Below are 21,151 nucleotides of genomic sequence, written 5' to 3'. Positions count from 1 at the left end.
GAGCAAGAAGGGAGCCCCATTCTCTTCTTCCTCACATCGGAGCTCCCAATTAACTCAGAGCGGATCAGGTCCGAGGATCTTAGACGGAAACTATCCAAGGCACTGTGGGTGCCATTCATCTTCAAGATGAACGACTCCCAAAACCTAGCAAAAAACTTTTGGCCTTGCAAGAATCTTACCCATCCATTTTTCAGCCAGCCTTTTTGTTGAATTTTGAGAGCCGTTCATCTTGAAGATGAATGGCATTCAAGGGGGGTTTGGCAGTTTTTTGTCAAAGATTCCTTAAATCTGATCACTATGCCATCTTCAAATGATTCAGCCTCTTTATCGAAAGACGTGGGTGCAAGTGTCTGGACTTGGGTATTGGGATAGATGGTAGGGTTGCAAACGGGTTGGATTGAGTCAGGATATCCTTGACCCAATACTAGACCCAAATTTGGTTTGGATCCGACTCAGGCCTGACCATACAGTTTTAAATCCTGACCCTCTATCCTATGACACTAGTCGCTCAAAATAGGCCAAATCTATAGTTTTTTAAGTAAAAATGATAATGGTTCCGGTTAACTTCTTCTGACCCAAACTGACCATATATCTATATCCCATTCTAACCCGGTTACCCAAATAAATCTGAATGCATTTGTTTATATATATATATATATATATATATATATAAAGAGAGAGAGAGAGAGAGCCGAACTATAACCATCAACATTACGATACGAAAAACAGGTTCAACCAACATTGAACCTACCGGGAAACCAAACACGGGCCCAAGACATGCCAAGGAGCCCCAAAAAAGGAATAAAAAGAAAAGTAGAGATGCAAGGAGAAAAGGAAGAAAAAAACAAGACGCAAATACAGTTAGGCGACGAGCATCACCCAGGATCATGAATGGTCCCTGGAGGCAGATGGTGTTGCAGATCAGGGATGTTGATGCGGAGAATGGTGTATACGTCCGCCAAAATAAGGTTCACCATTTTGTTGAACACTGCCGGAATATGCCGAAAAATAGCATTGTTGCGAGTCATCCATACGGCCCACCATGACGAGAGAAGCCAAGTTCGCCAAATAATACGCCATTTGTTGCAATGACGAACTGGTTGAGGACCCCACAATAAATCATTGGCGAACGATTCCTGACGCACGCTGATCTCCGACTTATTCCAAGTCACCTTAAAGATGTTTTGAAAAACAGAGCACTTCCAAAAAAGGTGAAAGGCAGATTCTTCAGCCGCCTCACACAACACACATTTACTCGGCAGATGAAATCCGATGGATTTGAGGAAGTTGTCAGTCTGCACCCGATTGTGTAAGATTTGCCAAGCCAGAAAACATGATCTCGGAGTGGGACCCTTGCCCCAGATCAGGTTCGTCGGAAACCGGTCCACCCCCGACGGAAGGAGAGCGAGGTAGCCTTCTTTAGAGCGGAAAGATCCGTTCGGAGCAAGGTTACGACCAAAGAACTGAGACTGCGATTCAACATTGCCATTATGAGACAGAACTGCAGACCATGCTTGGATCCATGATCGTCGAAGCTTTGACATAGATCGCTGACGCACGCTTGTGGCCCCCACCAATGATTCCACACCACCGTATTTAGCTAGAAGCACGCTTGCACACGGAGACCCAGGTTGGTGTGCAAGCCAGCTCTGTTTCACGACAAGAATCATACTCCTCAGCCGGGGGTCCTTGATTCCCAAACCCCCCCTATTTTGGGGTAGTCGAAGAGTGTCCCACTCTATTAGGTGGCGCTTGTTTTTGGGACCACGCCCAGACCACAGAAAGTGTGTCACTACCTGAGCTATCTTCTTACTAACCCCCATGGGCATCAGGAACATAGACATAAAAAATTCTGGCATAGCAGAAAGAACGTGCTTGATGAGAGTTAGTCTACCCGCGATAGAAAGGTAGGACGCTTGCCAGCCCAAAATTTTTTCCTGAACCCTTTGGATAGTGGTGCTCCAGGCTGCCATTGATACACGACTGATTTGAAGCGGCAGACCCAGATAAGAGAAAGAGTTATCCGAAACCGAGCATCCGAATATCCGTTGACCCAAGTCCAACATTGAAGCAGGAGCGTTGACCATGGAAAGACAACACTTCTCGTAGTTCAAGGATAGACCTGACATCGACTGGAAAAAAAGAAGGACAAGCTTGAATCTTAACATTTGTTGGATGGAGGTCCTTCCGAAGATAATTATGTCATCAGCGTATGTCAGGATCTGACTACGACACTCTTGAATACCGAGAGAGAGAGAGAGGGAAAAGGGTAGGTGGCTGACCCCTTTTTTTATAACGCCAGGTTGTTTTTTGTTATATTTGACCCTATATATTTGTTATCGATTTAGTAGGAAATCTTGGATCATGTTTTTTGAGAAAAAATGATTTTTTAAGCATTGAATATTTTTTAAAATCATGGACTGCTGATTTTTTAATCTTATAAAAAACTAACTTGATGTTGAAATTAGACAATCCAAAAGTAGATTCCCACAAAATCAGCTTGTAGATCACATATATATGGTCAGATTTTAGAAAAAATAAAAACAATCTTTTCAAAACTCGGTAGCACACACTTGGCATATAAAAGTGTCAAGCACCTACCTCTTAAATGACTTTTTCAGGGTTTTTCATTTTATTTTTAAATTTTGGTCGTACAGATGTGATCTATGTACTTTATTTTGTAGGGATCGTGAAGTGTTCAATTCTGACACATGGGTGAGTTTTTATAATATTCAAAAAATCAATGATCCAAAATCTTTTTAAACTTTTTAGGCTCCAAATATCATTTTTTTCATTGAAAACACATAATCCAGGTGTGGATTCCTCATAAATCAATCATGTTGAACACATTTACGATATGGGGTCTGCAAAAACACACAAAAGGGCAGAAAAAAACCCATTTAGCATGTGTCAATTTTGCACCTAACCATTTCTCTTTATATATATATATATATATAGTTAATATTTGATGTTATTAAAGTTACAAAACCATTGAACTAGAAATCATAGGTTTAAACTTTATTAACTCAATCTAACCACGTACATGTGTGACTTGTGTGCTAAAGTTTAAATGTTGGATTATGTTATTTTTTATCTAAAAGTGTGAATTATTGAGTCATAAAATTTCAGTGCATCATAGATTATTCATTTTTGAAGCCCTTAAAAAAACTAGTTATGTCGAGAGTCACATGTTTAAATCTAGTAGTTTAGGCTCATTTCAAAATTATTTGAACTTCAATTTCATTTTTGGCCTCCAAAAACACATCCTTGATAATTTTATCTAAAAGATGAATTAAACTAAATGATTTTAGCTTTGAGGCAAAATAAAAATCAAGTAAATACAACATCATAGTAGAAAGTTATGACCAAAACAAGGTGGCTTATTCAATACAAATTATGTTTTTAAGGTAAGACTTATTTTTAATAAATTTTTTATCACAAAAAATATCATATTTGACTTTTTATTTAAAATATGAATTAATGTTGAGGATATTAGTTTTCCAATATATTAAACTACACCTCGATCTGACATTTTGATAGAAAGTTATGACCAAAACAAGTTAGCCTATCATAATGAATATCAAATACAACCTGGTTTGAAATATGAAAATTCAAAATTTCTATATTCAATTCATTGAAAACATATGGAAGTCTCATCCATGCCCTTGAATTCGTATCTTCTTAGAAAAGCCTAGAAGCTTTACTCATTTTCTTAGAGATAAATCTTTATAATTTCTTACATATTGCTCTTATTTTAGATTTATTGATCTTGGTCAGTTTCAGGTTGCTTAATTCTTATGTTAAGCAACTCCAACCAATAGGATTCATTCTAGCAGCAACAACCAATTAGAAAGAGACCTTCAAACTTTCAACTAATAGGGTCATTCTATGTCATTAAAAGTCATGATATACCTTTGAAATCTCGTATTCATAGGATTATGATCAATACTTGTCTTAAAATCTACAAATAAGGACCCCTCTCCCAAGTTAATCTAGCACCTAAGTACTTGGACTTTGTTGCACCTACCACCCAACTTAGCTTCTTAAAGCTCAACATCCAAACTTTGTCCTTGTGAGTCTAGCTCTAATAAGTCTACCTAACCTACTATAGGTTTCTTATCTCACTTAAACTTTTAGAGTCTGTGGCTAGCCAAAGTGTTGTAAGAGTTTCACTATGCTTGTCATTGTCATAAGAAGGGGCTACCGAGCTCTATGTGAGATTCTACTCCTTTTTATCATATTTATTTTATTATTAGAAGAATAAATTTTCTTAGCAAATATCATGTGTCGAGTTTTCACATTTTTTTTAGCCTTGATGGTGATTCACACCATCAAGCTCACCTTTTTTCAAGATCCCTGTACAAAGCACGAACACTCACAAGTTAAAAGCCTGACATTCAAGATTTTAAGCTTTTGGTGTAGTTGATCCTTACTCAAGGGAGAAAAAAAGGTGATCATAGTGAGACCTCTCTCTCAGACATCGAAATCAACATCTTTGGGATATTAAGGTTGCGAGATTAGTTTTACTATTTTTTTAATAATTTCAAATATTAGATCCTCTCGTCATATCCAAAATCCAATTTTTTTTCATTTTCTCGTCTCACCTTGCCTTTTGGCAAGACCATATCTCTATGCCCCTAAGTCATATTAATGTGTTTTACATTGAAAAATAGACAACCATAAATACATTTCTCATTTTCGGTGTGAACTTGGATTCCACATATGAGGCTTCCCAAGATACACAAAGAACTTCTAACTATTTTATGTTGGTATGCTTATGTTATTAGGACTGTATATCAGCTCTTCGATTTTGAAAATATATGTTTTCACAGCCATTGGAAATATGAGTTATGGATATGAAACTCCTCTATTTTAAGACAGAATTCAAAACCCTTCTAAGGTCATTGTTTATGGGTTGCAAAAATAAGGCAGAATTTGGGTATACAGTCAGTGGTCGTTGAACAATTTATGTTTCAAAAGTCCTCTCTCCAAGTATACATTATGGATGATTTTAGTATCGTTGGAAAGCTGGCTTTCTAATATTTTTTAATTTTTTTAAATATTTTTTCTTGATTTTCAGATGGCTGCAAAGTAGGTTAGATCAATCGGGGACAAACACCGAGATGTCTGTCTTTTGCTTTAGGCGGATTATCAGGGTTGTATCTCAACACCAGCTTGTCATTTTTTAATAAGGTGTCATTGAAAAGGTTTTTAACTCATATTTTTCTTATTATTTTGCAAGATTTTTTTGGAATTCATTGTTTTGTAGGTCTAAAACTAGTGCCAAATCTTCTACCGATCTTGGACTGCAAATTTTTTTTGGTAACTCCTCAGCTTCTCATTCGATCTTGCTTTTCGGGTATCGAAATCTCGTGATTTCACCACCCTTTATCTTTTATCAGATATTGTTATTTAGATGCTCTTGTGTTGTGTTTGGACCCGAAAAAATCATTACACAATGAAAAATGCTTCTATCACTGACGCTTTAGCAGTTTGATGTCATAAATGGTAAGGATTCACGGGCGCACTATAGGAAAATCTGTAGGAAAATGTTTGGGTTTTGAGATTTACTGGCGCAATTTTCTAGTGCGCCAAAGATTGTAGGGTTTCAATGGCACTGTCAGAAAAGACACCGTGGAAAGTAAACCGGTTATGCCGCTCAATGTTCTCGCGTCAGTTTTTCTGGGGGTTTCTCCCAATTTTTTTTTTATTTTCATTCTCCCATTCTCGTCGGAGGCCCTCCCCCAACCCTGTCCTCTTTCCAAGCGGACGTCACGAACCCTGTCTCCCGGAGGTAGAGATCGGACGCCGGAGGTGCTCTCTCTCTCCTCCATTCACTGGTGTCATTTTTCAAAGTGAGCTTGTTGCCTTCGGACTATAAGGATTCTGCGGGACTCAAAGGTTTGGTCGGCCGCCGATTGGGTGTCTACGGTTTGGGCGTCCGCTTGGAAAGAGGACAGGGCGGTGTCGCCTTCAGCCCAAAGCCTCTCTCTCTCTCTCTCTCTCTCTCTCTCTCTCTCTCTCGAGTGAAACCTTTCTTTTCTCTTCTTCTCTCTCTTAGAAGGAGAAGATCTCGGTTTGGAACAAAGAGCCTTCGTTTCCCGTCAGATTTGTCACGTCCGGAGTGCAACGAGAGTGATTGCCGTAAAGAATTCTGCAATTTCTTTTCTTAATTTCTTCCTTTGCATTTGATGTTAATTTGATATTTGATCCTGATCATCTACTTATTATAGGATGGACGCAATAAAAACTTTTACGAATGATAAATATGGAATGTTATTCATTTCAGTTGTCTTTGTAGCATGTCATTGTGTGATTTACTTTTAATTTCTCAAATGTCATCTGCTTCCAACAAGGTTTTAGGTTTTTATGTGTACAAGCTTCTATTTCCCACCCCACTAAAATTGGCTGCCTGAATCTACTTTTAGTTTATACTTTTAAATATGCCTCATATTGTGGACGTTGCCATGGATCCATTTTGGGAAAGAGCAGAACCGGGTTCCTGTCTGTGGGAGGGCAATCAAAATTTACTTTATATATTTTGGTTTCACTCAGTTGGTCCATGAAATGATTTTTCTGTGGCCAGATTATTCACCTACTGGTTATGTTGTTAACATGCAATTTATTTGTTTTTGAGGTTTCTTGTGTTAACTGCAAAGATTTCTGCAGCTAAAACTTTGCTTATTTATTTTCATCTTACCTTATCTTGACATTGCTCTCAGCCATTTCATTCTTATATTCGTGGGATCATTTGGCCATTGGTCGCTCTTGAATCTACTAATAGAGAGTAAAAAAAGGGGTAGAAATGAAGGTATTTTGATGGGGATTTCCAGTTAGGAATAATTGGGGAAGTTTGGTGGTTGATATCAATAAGAGAAACTGATGCTTTTTTTTTTTTTTTGAGTTATTTCAAACTTCCTGCTTCTATCTACAAGTGCAAAGGTTTGTTTATTTTTTATCTATTAATTTATTTACATGTTTCTTTTTTCAGTTTATTAACAAGAATGCCCTTTTTTGAAGCCATATTTTAAGCGCTTATCCCTTTTTTTTGTTGTAGTGTTCTTTTTTTTTTTAACATTTTCTGTTTGTGGGTGTTTGGCCATCGATGGTGGTTCAAACAGGGCACATCAAAGTGAATGGTTGGTAAAATCTTGATGCGTTTTGGTAATCAGGCGCATTTTTTGCTTTTTATTTTTATTTTTATTTTTTAGAATATACGTATCTTTTCTTTCTCTTGTGTTTGTCATGGAGTTGGTCATGCGTCAAGTGATAAGTTTTACAGTTTTTGGCATGTTATCATCCCTAGCATGTGGGTCTATGTTGAATATGTCATGCACATCATTTATGTGGTTACCGTAGAATGGTGTGTGCATATCATGTATGTTGCAAACATGAAATCCTGAATCTTGATATGCTAAAACTATGGTCATTATTAATTTGGGGATTGAAACAGAGTTTTGTTGTGATTTCTTGATCTTTGATGTTGGAATGTGTGGATGCTTGCTTTGTTGGTGCGGTTTCCGTGTATGTAAGTGAAACACTTGTTTGGGAATTTCGTCTGGTCTAATGCTCTCTGCTGCTTGGGAACACTGGTGTTGCCAAAGAACTACATTGGGGAAGGATATGGCAGCCCCAACACCTTAGGTCAACACCATTCATAAGACCATGTTTTTGGCAACTCCATCTTCAAAACACAATTTGAAAAAAATCATATTTTTTGGTAACTAAGGAAATAGTGTTTCCAAGTCAATGCAACGCTCTCAAACAAAGCCTTAATCATTTTAGTCATATCATCCCTTTGACACCGCCTTCTAGTAAAGCATCACTTATTTCTAGTTGATACTGCAAGTATTGAACTGCAGAAGCCACATTCAAGAGTTGCAAATTGAGCCATGTAGGATCAGGGTCAGCAAAGCACTCAACAACAAGGTAGGGCCCACATGTTTTTCTTTACTTTTTAACTTCCTGTTTATTTTCTTTGTTTTTCCTCTTTTTTTTTCTTTCCTCTGGTTTTGGGCTTCTATTGCATCTAGCTTGGTTTCATGGGATTCCCTATTATGATGGGTGTAATTTTGTTGTGCTAGCTGGTTTGTGATTCTTATGATTTATTGTTTTCTGCAGCAGGATTAGGTGATTTTTGTATCGTTAATTCCAAAGAGAACATGTGATCATTGTTTTATTGGTTTGGTGAGGTAAAACTTGGTCTACCACTCAACTTTTTTTTCTTTTCTTTTAACTGATTTTGCTTTGGATACGTTAATTTGTAGATTTATGTTTTTTTTTAACATGTGATTTTGATGTTTTTTTTATGTACATGATTCTATATCATAGTTGTTGATGAAGTCAATGTTTTTTTAATATATGTTCATTTTTCATATTCTATTTTGAGTTTTCAATTTAATGACAAGCATGAATCATAACTATTTTTTTTAAGAAAATAATTTTGTTCATATGTTTTGATTTTTTTTTTGTTTCCACCTATTGTTCACCTGTTTATGTATGCATATTTTTAATGATTAGCATCATCCATATTTCATCATTGCAAGCTACTTATAAGAGTGTGTGTTAGCTTACAGAATTTTTTGTTTTTTTAATTTTACAACTTCAAATATATATATATATATATGGGAAAATATTTATCACTAATGAAGGTAAGTAATCAATGAGGTACAAATCATAGGTGCAAGTTTGTTCAGCATAATTGCTTAGAATGTCCCTCTTCTATGGATTTCATGTAGGGGTTTTAAAACCCATGTAATCATTATATTATATATTATATATATAATATGTTTTTTTTATCTTTTATATTAAATTTTGTTTGTATAATTTTAAAGTTAGTGATGGAAAGAAGGAAGCAACTAGTCACCATGAATGATAGAAGTTGGATTCAAAATAATAGGTATTTATGTCAATAAATAAGATTTTATTATTTTAAAATAAAAAATATAATACATGGAGATAATTTGAATTATATTTTGCATTTGATAAGTGGAATGCAGACTATTTAAATGAAGTTTGTAGTTTTATCAACTTTGTGAATGAAAACAATGTAATTATTGAGGGAAAGATAAGGTGCCCGTGCATAAGTTATAACAAATGCTTATTTCAATCAGTCAAAGATGATGTTGATCACATGGTATGTTTCGGTTTTGTCTAAAATTGCACACGGTGGCATTGTCATAATAAAGCAATGATCTCACTTGTAAGAGAGCATGTTGATACATGCGAAGATAACATAAATGATATGAATGAATTGATATATGATGCATTTGAAATGCAATACACATGATGAGCACATGAACAACCGTATGCAAAGTATTTCATCTAGCCAGTGAGCAAATCTTATGAGACATTTTGATTCTTGTCGGTCCAAGGTATGGTTGTTAGATCTTGGTAAAAGCAAGAATAGTTGATAATTTTAATATTTATAGTTATTTATATTAACTTGTTTTACTGATGTAGGCACAAAGTACAAATAATGTTGTCAATCGTGCAAAACAAAAGTTTATGCATGCTATTGGTACAAAAAGCTTTGAACGATATTGTGCAAAAACGGTAATTATCATATTATTAATTTGATATATTAGTTACCTTTATGATCACTTTTATCTTATTATGTTATCATTATTAACTCTTTTTGACATTCGTGTAGGTTGGAGTGGATGAAGTTGAGTCATCACACGTTGAATTCTTCATTATGACTCGCTCTAGCTCCGACGAAAATTATTATAATGCTCAAACAAGTGAAGCAATTGTAAGGGTTAATTGCTTATCTAATTAGTTTTATTTGCGTTGAATAGTGGTATCTATATTTGTATAAATTGGATATATATTGTCTTGTAGGCTAAAATGAATGTCATGATATCTCAACTACTTGAGAGAACTCAAGATAGTTTGGTTCGCAACAATATTCTTTCTCAGGCTATTGAAGATTACATGTATGGGCGAGTTTGTACTTATGATGTGGGTGTTAAGGCATCTGAGTTCTTGATCTAGGCCCTACTCAAACCTAATTGATGCAATAAAATGCAAAATATAGATAAGAGATGACTAAGTTGCAGGAAAAAATGAATACAATGAAAGCTCAAATTAGAAGGATGCATGAATTGGAGGATCGAGTTGAGAAAGTGAATGAGCTAAAAGCTCAAGTTCAACAATTGATTGAATTTATAAGGATCAACCAAGTAAATGCTTCATATTAATCTTATGTCATTTAATTAGAATTTAAGATTTTAATTATATCAAAAGTTAACTTATTAATTAACTTTAAATGATTGATTGTCTTCTTTTATTCTTTTGGTCATAGAGTCTGGCGTGAGATAGTGATGTTCATTCGAGTACATGGTTGTGGTGCAATTGATGATGGAGATGTGCCTCATACGTTAGGCCATATTTTGAAACTTTTTGCTGATATAGTCGGTTGTTATGTTAAACCTTTTTTGAGACATTTTGGATGAATGCTTTTTGGACACGGTTAATACATTTTTTGTATAGCCTAAGATAGTGGCATTCACTCAACCTTTTTTTCTCTCTTCTCTACATGTGTGTTGTTAATTTGGCAAGCTATCTTTCCTATTAAATCTGTTTGCATATGAGCACTGACTTTCATTCGAAAGAGGAGATGCTGCAAATATAATTCTCTTTTTGTTCTATTTGCATGTAGATGTTCTACTTGCACTCAAATCACATACTTCATCACAATATGAAGGTACTGAAAATTCTTGACCATCTTATTGGTAGTCTTTTAATTTTGTGGATGTTATTGTGATTTCAGAGATCGTGATTGGTATACTATTGATGTGCAACCTAATGTTTTGCTACTAGAGATGGAGGGCTTCTGATGTTTTGCTAATATGTATATATCAGTTACAGAATATACCTGCACACACATATTTACCATCTCATTAATGCACTTATCTGAATGGAGTTTAAGGACAATCATGAACTTTGATAATCTTATGCAATGAGTCTGAGGCACTTTGCAAACTGCAGCAATGATTTTTGAGCGATCAGCCAGCTGGTCTCTGCTTGACTCAGCTGCATATCACATTCTAGTCTGAATTGTGTCGGTGCTTTTCATCTCGCTCATATGCGCCAGACACTCGCACGTGTATGCCAAACGCTTGCGCATTGCATGCATGTGCATCACGCTCGTGTGCGCCAGCACTCGCATGTTGTGCATGTGTGCCATCATGCATGTGTGCGATGACGTCTTGCTCATGTGCACTATCTACGTGTGCGCCATGCGTGTGCACTCTTGCAGCTGAGGCGGTGATGCATGCACATGCTCGGCTACATCACTGTACTGGGTCACTCCTTGCACCCATAGGGGCATGTCTCATGTGTGTCGGGTGCGTGCCATTGCACGCGTGTGCACCAGTCGCGCATGTGTGCGCTGACGTCCTAAGCGTGTGTACTATGTATGTGCGTGCCAAGCATGATGAGGTCTCAAGTTCGAGTGCATGTCCGGCAGCCAGCACATACACACTTCATCGCACAGTCGCCGGAGTACACGACAGCATGCACGTGCACCAATCACCACTGTAGCACGGTAGAGGGCACAACACAGACATGCGTGCAAGAGCTATCTCTCGACCACAAGATCGCGTTGTATGTTCTTCCCCGAAGATGCACTGCTTGCTACAGTGCGTGTTCGGGGGTCCGAATGAGCGCCACGTATATAAGTAGGTAGGGCTCGTATTCCTATGTGTGTCAGCATCACTTAGCATCAGAGTCTGGTGCGATTGCAAAGACTTAAGTACCCTTTCCTGCTATTCTCACCATGAAACGATGGTTCAAGAAAAGGACAAAAATATCTTTCATTCAAAAAAAAGGAAATGACGGTTCGAGAAAAGGACAAAAATGTCCTCCATCCAAAAAGTCGAGGATGATGTTAACTCTTCAAAGTTCAAACATTTCATTTTTGCCCTAAGCAGTAAACTTTTGCACCATCTGTTGTAACAAGAGCTCCCTTTGACGACACACCCTTTACTGTTGTATGTTGCCGCCGAAGCAGCCTTTGCGGTTGTCTCGAGTCCAGGTTTCTGACTCAGTTTTTAGCTTATGTTACAATACATTGCAGCCTTCTCGTTCCTACCTTGTGTTACAAAGCATTCCCGGGTTCGCGATCGACTGGTTCGATCATTGATGGGCGTCATAGGGGCATTTGCCGGCCATCTATTTTTACAGTCTTCTCTTCTTTTTCGTTGTCGTTAGGTAGTATGGAAGAAAACAATGATGCACAAACATTCCAACAAGTGCCATTAAGGCATCGTGAGTACCTTTCCATGTAATCATGCTATTGTTGAAGAACGTATGTCATCGTGAGTGCCATTAAAGTGTTGTTTTATTATTGCAGGTGGATCTTGTCCTTTCGACGGTTGGAAAATGAAAAATATTTGTAAGACGCTAGGACTTGTTAACAAGAATACTTGTTTACATATGCGAGGAAGGGCCTCTACCCCATCCGATATCATTCATTCACTCAGTATATGCAATGTATCGCAAATCGCGGTTGTAGTAACATACTGTCAATTTGTGAGATATTGTTTTGTTTGTTAATATCGATTTGTAAGCTATTATACAAAATTTCTGTATTGATTTGAAATATATTTTGTGATATGTATATCGATTTGTAAGATATTGTGTGTTTTGTAGTGTCGATTTGTAAGCTATTATGCTAAATTTTTGTATCAATTTATAATATATTTTACGATATGTATATCGATTTGTAAGATATTATGTATTTCATAGTGTCGATTTGTAAGCTATTATGCTGAATTATCGTATCAATTTATAATATATTATGTGATATGTATATCGATGTATAAGATATTATGTGTTTTCTAGTATCAATTCGTAAGATATTTGTAGAAATAATTTTAAAATGTGTGCATGCGAAAATACATTATTGTGCACTTGCGATGGCAATTTTCGTATTCAAATCGCTGCTCATTTAGCGATTTCTATTGAAATCGCTTCACAGCTTCGTAGATATAATTAAATTGTTGTCACATGAATCACTGTCATCAACACATATACGACAAATTGTTTTTTTTATTGGCATGGTAAGTAACAATTCGATGCATAGTATAAGCAAATAAGAAATCGTTGTTGCTTTTATATTATGAATCATTCAATCATTTCTTTGACTTGCTTAACCTTAGCGGTATTCGTTTAACACAAAATGGTATCTTGCTTATGAAAGTGGTGAGCTTATGACCTAGTTGCAATGAAGATGATTTATCTCAATCATTGGAAAGTTATGGAGAAGTGAACATGTGCACTAATGATGCACATGATAAGGAGGGTGCAGGCATTGGATTCACTCTTGACTTGAATGTTTCAGCAAAAGAAATGCAATTCGATAATGAGGTAGACGATCATGACAATACACTTGATAAAGGTGCAGGCAATGAGAATGAACATGATAGTACACTTGACTTTGTTCCCGTAGAAGGAACGTAGTTTAATAATGAGGAAGCTGCATATAAATTTTCCAATGATTATGTCTTAAAACTTGGCTTCAGTGTTAGAAGGTATTCTTGGTCAAAAAATGCACAGAGTGTCATGATGAGAAAGACATATGTTTGTTCTAAAGAAGGTTGAAAGAAGTCAAGTAGAAATCCAACATGGAGCAAGCCAGATTCAAGATGTGGATGTCCAGCAAGAATGGTGTTAAGAAGACTTTTGAATGTGAAATATGTAGTTCATACTTTCATCAGTGATCATAACCATGATTTATCTGTTTCATTTATGACTCCTATGTTAAGGTCACATCATAAAGTAATTGAAGCGCATGTTGCAATTGTTGAAATAATTGATAGCGTCGACATTGCACTAAGGAAAATATACAATTTATGCACACACATAGATGGTGGTCGTGAGAATGTGTTATTCACACCTATGAATATAAGAAACCACTTGAGAAGGAAAATGACTGATAATATGAAGAATGAAGAAATATGTTCTTTGGTTGATTACTTACAGAAGAAATCAAGCATTGATTGTGGTTTCTTTAGTACAATGCAACTTGATGAAGATGGATATGCTGTGAATATGTTTTGGGCAGATTCAATGTCAAGAATTAATTATGAATGCTTCAATGATGTGCTTATTTTTTATATGACAGTGAAGATTAATACTGAACAATGGCCATTTGCATAGTTTATCAGAGTGAACCATCACTCACAGAGTTGTATATTAGGCGATGCTTTTTTGTATGACCAGACCAAGGAAAGCTTTGAGTGGTTGTTCAAAGTATTTACACAAGCAATGAATAGGAAGCAACCTAAAGCTATACTTACAGATGGTGATCACACAATTGCAGTTGCAGTGTCTCATGTGTGGCCATATGCACATCATCGCCTATGTTTGTGATATATCTTTCAAAATGTAGCAAAGAACATAAGACACATATTTAATCAGAAGATGGGGTTTGACAAAAAGTTTATAAGGTGTGTACTTGAGAGTATAGACGAGGTCAGATTTATGTGTGATTGGAAGGCAATGATTCAGATATACGGCCTTGAAGATTGTTTGTGGTTACAAAATTTATATGCAGAAAAAGAGAAGTGGGCATTGGCATATGGAAGACAATACTTTTGTGCAGGTATGATAAGCACACAAAGAGTTGAATCTATGCATGTCACACTGAAGAAAACCTTGTATTCATGTTTAACAATGCTTCGCTTCATGGAATAATATGAATTATTTATAGATGGTCTTAGATAGAATGAGCTTGAACAAGATGTGAAATGCTTTAATACACGCCCTGTAACTTTGGGTAATATTGATGCGACCTGCAGATCTGCATGCACTAACTGTATTTGAATGGATTAAGAAGGATGTTATACAGGTCATGAATTGCAACATAGAAGGACATGTGCAAACCGAGAATACGTAGAAATACCATATTGTATGGGAGGGCGAAGAGCATCTAAAAAGGCAAGAAGCACATGTTACGTACAATGTTGACAATAAAACAGTTGAATGTATGTGCAAAATATATGAATTCAAAGGTATTTTATGTCGTCATGCATTAAAAACACTTAATCAAGAGAAGATACAAGAAATACCTGAGTCATATTTAATGCAAAGATGAACAAGACAAGCAAAGATTGAACTGCTGGATACAGATAATGTCAGTCAATCTGGTGTTGATGAGAAGTGCCACATAGCCTCCCGCTACTAACAACTATGTAGGTTACTTATGCATGTTGCAGATTTGACATCGAAAAGTGAAGAAGCTTATGTATGCATGAGAAAATTGTTAAGGGAGTTATTTAAAAATGTGCAGTTAATTCACCATCAGTCCATTGCCGCTCATGAAGGCCAGTCCAAGAAAATGGGAGCGAACAACGGAGGTAAAAATCATGCTTCCTTTGAAACTCATGAGAAGTTGCGTCGAAGCGTAAATATCATCTTCAACAAGTCAGTAGTGAATGTTGTAGATTATGATAGAAAAAATCACCTAGCAAAGGGTATCAAAAGAAAACCTGCCTCTGATTGCAGTCGTCGGAGGACAAAGGGTGCACTAGAATTGGTTGGCAAGAAAATGTCTAAGAAACAACCAACCTTTAAGCAAAAGCAAGCAAGCGCTTCGCCTGAACAGATATGTAATACATTATATTGCTTCTCATGTAAATTGCATTATGTACAGCTTATCAATATCTAACTTATATAATTTCCAACATGCAGTAATACCCTACAGGCGTGCACTACAACATTATAACCTTCAATCCTCCCGACCAGTTTTTCTGAAATGATAGCTTCAGTTTTACAAGTCTTTTGGTATGTAATCAATGTTTGGAGGATGTTTGCATTTCTTGTGAAACTTAATGTAGTGTCATATATTGTTTTGTTTTATGACAAACTCAGATCAATTCGAAAGCGAGCTATGGAACACAGGAATCGCGTGTGAATTTTGTTTAAGTCTTACCATAAAGTTAGTTGTTATGCCTCTTTGCTTGGCCCAATTTCCACATTGTCAGATTTGTTAAGAGTTTAACAAAATAGGAGGTGAATATGCTTATACACTGGATGGTCTTATTAAGAAAGAGTTCTTGGATAAATCCATTTTCATGAATCATGAGCCACAAAAATAGAATTGTTAATATTTTTGTGGATCACCGTTCATGAAAATGGCTTCATCCAAAAAACTATGGAACACAGGAATCAAGTGTGAATTCTGTTTAATAATGTATCTTTCACGTGTATAAATCATTGTAATATGTATCATTCACATGTATAAATCGTTGTCTCATCTAGCCTACAGAGCTACAATTTTGATATCGTAGGTAAATCATCGTTACTCAATGCTTATATAATTAATGAAAATCATTGTCTCATCTAGCCTTCACATATACAAATCATTATACATATACTGTATCGTCCATATTGTATGGGAGGGCCTCTACCCCATCCTGTATCATCCATTCACTCAGTATATGCAATGTATCGCAAATCGCAGTTGTAGTAACATAATACCAATTTGTGAGGTATTGTTTTGTTTGTTAATATCGATTTTAAGTTATTATGTTGCATTTCCGTATCGATTTATAATATGTTTTGTCATGTGTATATCGATTTGTACAACTAGATGAAAATCACAATGTGCATGAGTACAAATCACAATTAAAGTGCACAGACAAATCATTGTCTCATCTACAAATCAACGTGAAATTCAATGAAAAAAATCAAGGTAAATTCAAAGTGATTTATAGCATGATATCGATTTACGTTTTATATAAAAACAATATTTTAGTAACAGTTACAAATTTTATACGATAACTATGGTTCTCACCTGCTGTTTCATATTTTTTAGATAGTTAGACTCATACATAGTGTAGTAGCGTAATGGTAGGACTGGTACCAGAGATGATGAATATATGGATTATGGGGTGTTCTTTTTCTAAGCAGATGAGTTAAATGAAAAAAAAACTGAACTTAATTTAATGTTTATTAAATTTTTATTAAGAGTTTGAACTATTTCGTTTCCTAAAATGGTTTAGAATAGATGGTTAGTATGATGGTGGAACGTAAGTTTTGAATCTATGATATGTCCCAGATTTTCATTTTTATAAAGACTTCTTAAAAAAAATCAAGATATTTAAGATGATTTTTTGAGTTGTTATAAGGGTAACCCAAAAATTGTCAAAGAAAGATACATCATCATGCTTGTGTTATTGGTGGTTATCGATCTTGTGATCTCAAGTTAGACCATGGGTAACATTCAGGGAAGTACCGATAATTTTGCAAGTTTTATATGAGCTTGTGAATGAGTCATTTGCAACTTGCACTATATAAAGCAAATTTATGTTGGGTCAAAAAAAATTAAAAAGTTAATAGATATTTTTAATAATGTGAAAGATCAATATTACTTGTCATTTTACATAGCCACATATGAACCAACACTGAAGCAAAATCGGAATTCTTAATATTTTAAAAGACCACAGTTGGAAAGGAGGACATGATTAGAATATAAGATACTTTGTTAAGAAAATGTCATAGACCTATCTTCACAACATCTATAGCCCACTACCATGGCAGATCCAAAGTACACCCCATTCTCCACATTTGGTGCGTGTCATAATAGGTAAAATTGCACCATTTGAATCAGGTTTACTCTAAACTTCTCGTAGTCCAAATTCATGTGTTCGTTATTCTCATATCGTTTGATAATGTGAAAGGTTTGTTTTGATTATTCTTTATAAATAGTTATTTAAAAAAATATAAAAAATAAAATTTTTAAAATTTTATTTTTTTTACTTTAATTTTTTTTAAATAAAAAAAATAATTTTTTAAAAAATTACCTTTTTAAAATCATTGCCTTTATGAAAAATTTGCATGCACTTCATCCCACTCATTTTATCATAGTAGTAATCGATTTTTTTCATTGTTTTGAAGAGAAAACTAGAAAGTAGAACTTTTTATGAAAAATAAACATAAAATAAATGAGCTTGCAGTAAAATAAAAGGATAAATCATTTGTGAATGTTCACCTTATTTTAGGATCTGTGTACTAGCACTAGCAAGATAAAAACCCGGTGTTAAAGGTTTTGAGATTTTAGTGCGATTGATAAGACTCATCCATACTCAACTGAGGACGAAAAACACAAACTTGATCTCTTGTTTTTAATATTTGGATGCTGTTTTTTAAATTCAATTTTTTTGCATAAAATATTTTTTTGTTTTTCAAATTTTAGGAATCCACTGTTTAATAAACCTTGTAATTTTTATTTGATGATTTTTTTTTTCAAAATTTATGCAACCTTTCACTTCCTCATGAGACGTTTCAATCACTTCTCACCAGATGGGATGGTCAGAGTGTTCCCTAATCAAAAACCTGTACGAATGGGATGCCCATCACTTGGATGGGCCCCACTCTTTTTTTCTGATGTCGTTCCAGTTTCACATGGACACGATCAGAATGATTTAAAAGGGAGTTTTAATGGGTGCCGTTCATTTCATTTCTAAGATAAAATGAACGACATCAGAGGCGTCTCTGACGTGATCCGCTCTTTTTTGTCACCATGCTTTGCTTCTGTTTTATCGATTGAAAAGACAGCCCGAGAAGACCCCCACGTTAGCATCACGGCACTAACGCCCAAATACTCACCCGAGGTGAGTCAGAAACACAGAACATGGGACGTGGTGTGCAAGCTGCAAAACCATCGGTTATGGGATTTATTATTATATCGATAACCATGGAACGAGGGGTCTCGGGATCTCCCCAAATCAAGAAAACCAAACACGACCATGATTTGCCCTCCTTCAGAATGGCACACTTCTGCGAAACAATAACGAAAAGCCACTGCTTTCCCCGCGCAAGCACGTAATTAGAAACTTGAGATCCGGTGATCTTTTAAATGATCCGTTTGTGTACCCCAGCCAATGGCATGACAGCATTTTGAGTGTGGCGTAATTAGAAACTTGTGATCCGTTTGTGTACCCTGACCTAAATAGTGTGCCCTCCCTGCTCCCCCCAACCCATTCACCTACCTCTCTCTCTATATATATATTTATATTATATATATGTGTGTGCGCTCACCTTAACTTGGATTTCTGGCTCCGCCCTTGGGTCCAACAAAGCTTAAAATGTTCTGTGTTACGATAACATGTCATTTACATTGCATCTCATGGGTCTAACATGTTGATGCAACATAGTAAAAAAATGTATTACATTCATGTCATATTCAAATCAGTCTACCTACAAACTCAAGAACTATGAAAACAAGCAAACCTAACGCTTACGTCACTTGTCAACTGAGTTTATACGCTAAATAAATACTCTTTCACGAACGTAGATGCTTCTTTCTCATTGCCATGTTCTCATTACCAATTAAAAATGCATATAAACATATATCTTGACAGTTATACAAATTTACACATGACTCAAGACATTGATTATACCGAAGGTAACACAATTGGTTTCCTACTCCAAGACAAAGATTTCGTTCATCGCTTTCTCGACGGAGAGTTGGTTTTCTGTCTTCCATGTTTTATACGTTGATACATTCTTGCTCTAACCTGTTTTGGGTGCACGTCAGCGAAAATATAATCGTATACAGCTTTATCTTCTTCTCAAATTTTTTGAAAAAATAAGTGCATTGTTGTGTCATGGCTGCTCGAGCTACACTCTACAAAAATGCACTAAGTAATGAACTAAATTTTGTATAAAAGTTTTTTGTCAAATGCTTCATGCAAAATCTAACATGACATGTAGGACATGTGTGGAGGATACCATATTTTAGACTTTTATGCCTATCAAAGATAATTGTAATCTCTAGTCTCTCTTTATATTCATCGTAGTGTATGAGATCTTCCTTTACATGCATCAAAAACCATGCTCACGAATCCTTTGACTCCTTATCAACAACTGCAGATGCTACCAGAAACATCTTACCACAAGGATTAATACCAATGGGTAGACAATAATATACCATCATATCTTCCTTTTAAGAAAGTATCATATACCATAAGAACTGAAGGGCATCATCTAAAAAATCATTCGACGAAAAATTAAGAACATGTGTTAAAATCAATCTTTCTGATAAGTCTTAATGTATCTTAGCGATCCTAGGTTAGCCTTCATCAAATGATTTAAATAAATGAGAAACATCTTAAAGGACTCTTTGAATAAACCATGAAGAACCCTTTAATCCATCCTTGTCCACGTCGTGCTTGTTTGTAAGTGATCTCCACTCCTTCCTTATGACTGATGTCATTCATGATTTCTCTCAAAATTATCTTCGGGTTATCGTGCATGTATTTATGAATAACATCTGAAAACCACTTAAAAGACACTTTTTCTATCATAAGGTTGCCCAGTGATCCACTGCATATTAGGGATGACAGTGGATCGGGGCGAAGGCGGGGGACAAGGTTTCCAACACTGTCCTTTCTCAAAATTTTGCCCTTTATCCTCACCTTCATCCTTGCACGGGTTTTGATTTTAACCTTCATTCCCGCCTCCATCACTGTTTCATGTCCTCCATCCCCGATCCAAACGAGGCAAGGCGGGGCGCAACCCCATTTCTCCCTGGTCCACTGTCAACTCTAAAGGTATTTTAGTTATTTTACTAATGGGGATTAGGGACAAGACAGAGCAAGGCGGGGCGGGGTGGGAGAAAGCGTAAGTTCATCCCCGCCTCCATCCTCGCACGGGATTTGATTTTAACCTTCATCCCCATTTCATGTCCTCCATCCTTGGTCCAAATGGGGCGAGGTGGTGCAGGACCTCATTTCCCCCCGGTCCATTGTCATCCCTACTACATGTATGCTCACTTTTGTACTTCATCACTTGAGACAACCCACCTCTACACACCTTTATGCAATAGATCTTTCACGGACAAACAACTGTAGTCTGTGGGTTTGGTCTCGTGCATGTGACAGCGACTATGTTATGGAAGTTTTTTCAGAATTTTTGTTTTATGTTTATTTATGATCATATGATCTTACAAAAGGTGGTGATGATGTTGAAAATTATTAAACCTTTTGCCAATAACAAATTTTTAGTTATTCGAGCTTGTTGTTAGCCACTAAAATTGTTCACAATTATTAAGCGGTTCATTACACAACTACTCATATAAATGAGATGTATGTGCTTCAAAGATTTTCAATTACTCTTCATTGTACGAGAATCCATTGAA

The 21,151-nt window shown here is 36.0% G+C and overlaps 1 pseudogene across 1 annotated transcript in view; it reads left to right on the top strand.

Annotated features, from left to right (window-relative positions):
• Nucleotides 1-8,645: 8,645 nt before the first annotated feature.
• The window catches only part of LOC149836829 (uncharacterized), a 75,563-nt pseudogene continuing 63,057 nt past the window's right edge, over nucleotides 8,646-21,151 (top strand). Inside the window, exons 1-4 of the transcript XR_016432228.1 lie at nucleotides 8,646-8,651; nucleotides 9,463-9,555; nucleotides 9,653-9,754; nucleotides 9,844-9,948. The product of XR_016432228.1 is annotated as an uncharacterized LOC149836829 (transcript). The remainder of the gene's footprint in view (nucleotides 8,652-9,462; nucleotides 9,556-9,652; nucleotides 9,755-9,843; nucleotides 9,949-21,151) is intronic.

Source organism: Nuphar pumila, chromosome 5 (genome assembly GCF_984573655.1).
Source record: "Nuphar pumila chromosome 5, dmNupPumi1.hap1.1, whole genome shotgun sequence".
NCBI lineage: Eukaryota > Viridiplantae > Streptophyta > Magnoliopsida > Nymphaeales > Nymphaeaceae > Nuphar > Nuphar pumila.
Note: the sequence above shows the minus strand (reverse complement) of the source record. Positions and strands in the feature narration are given on the sequence as shown.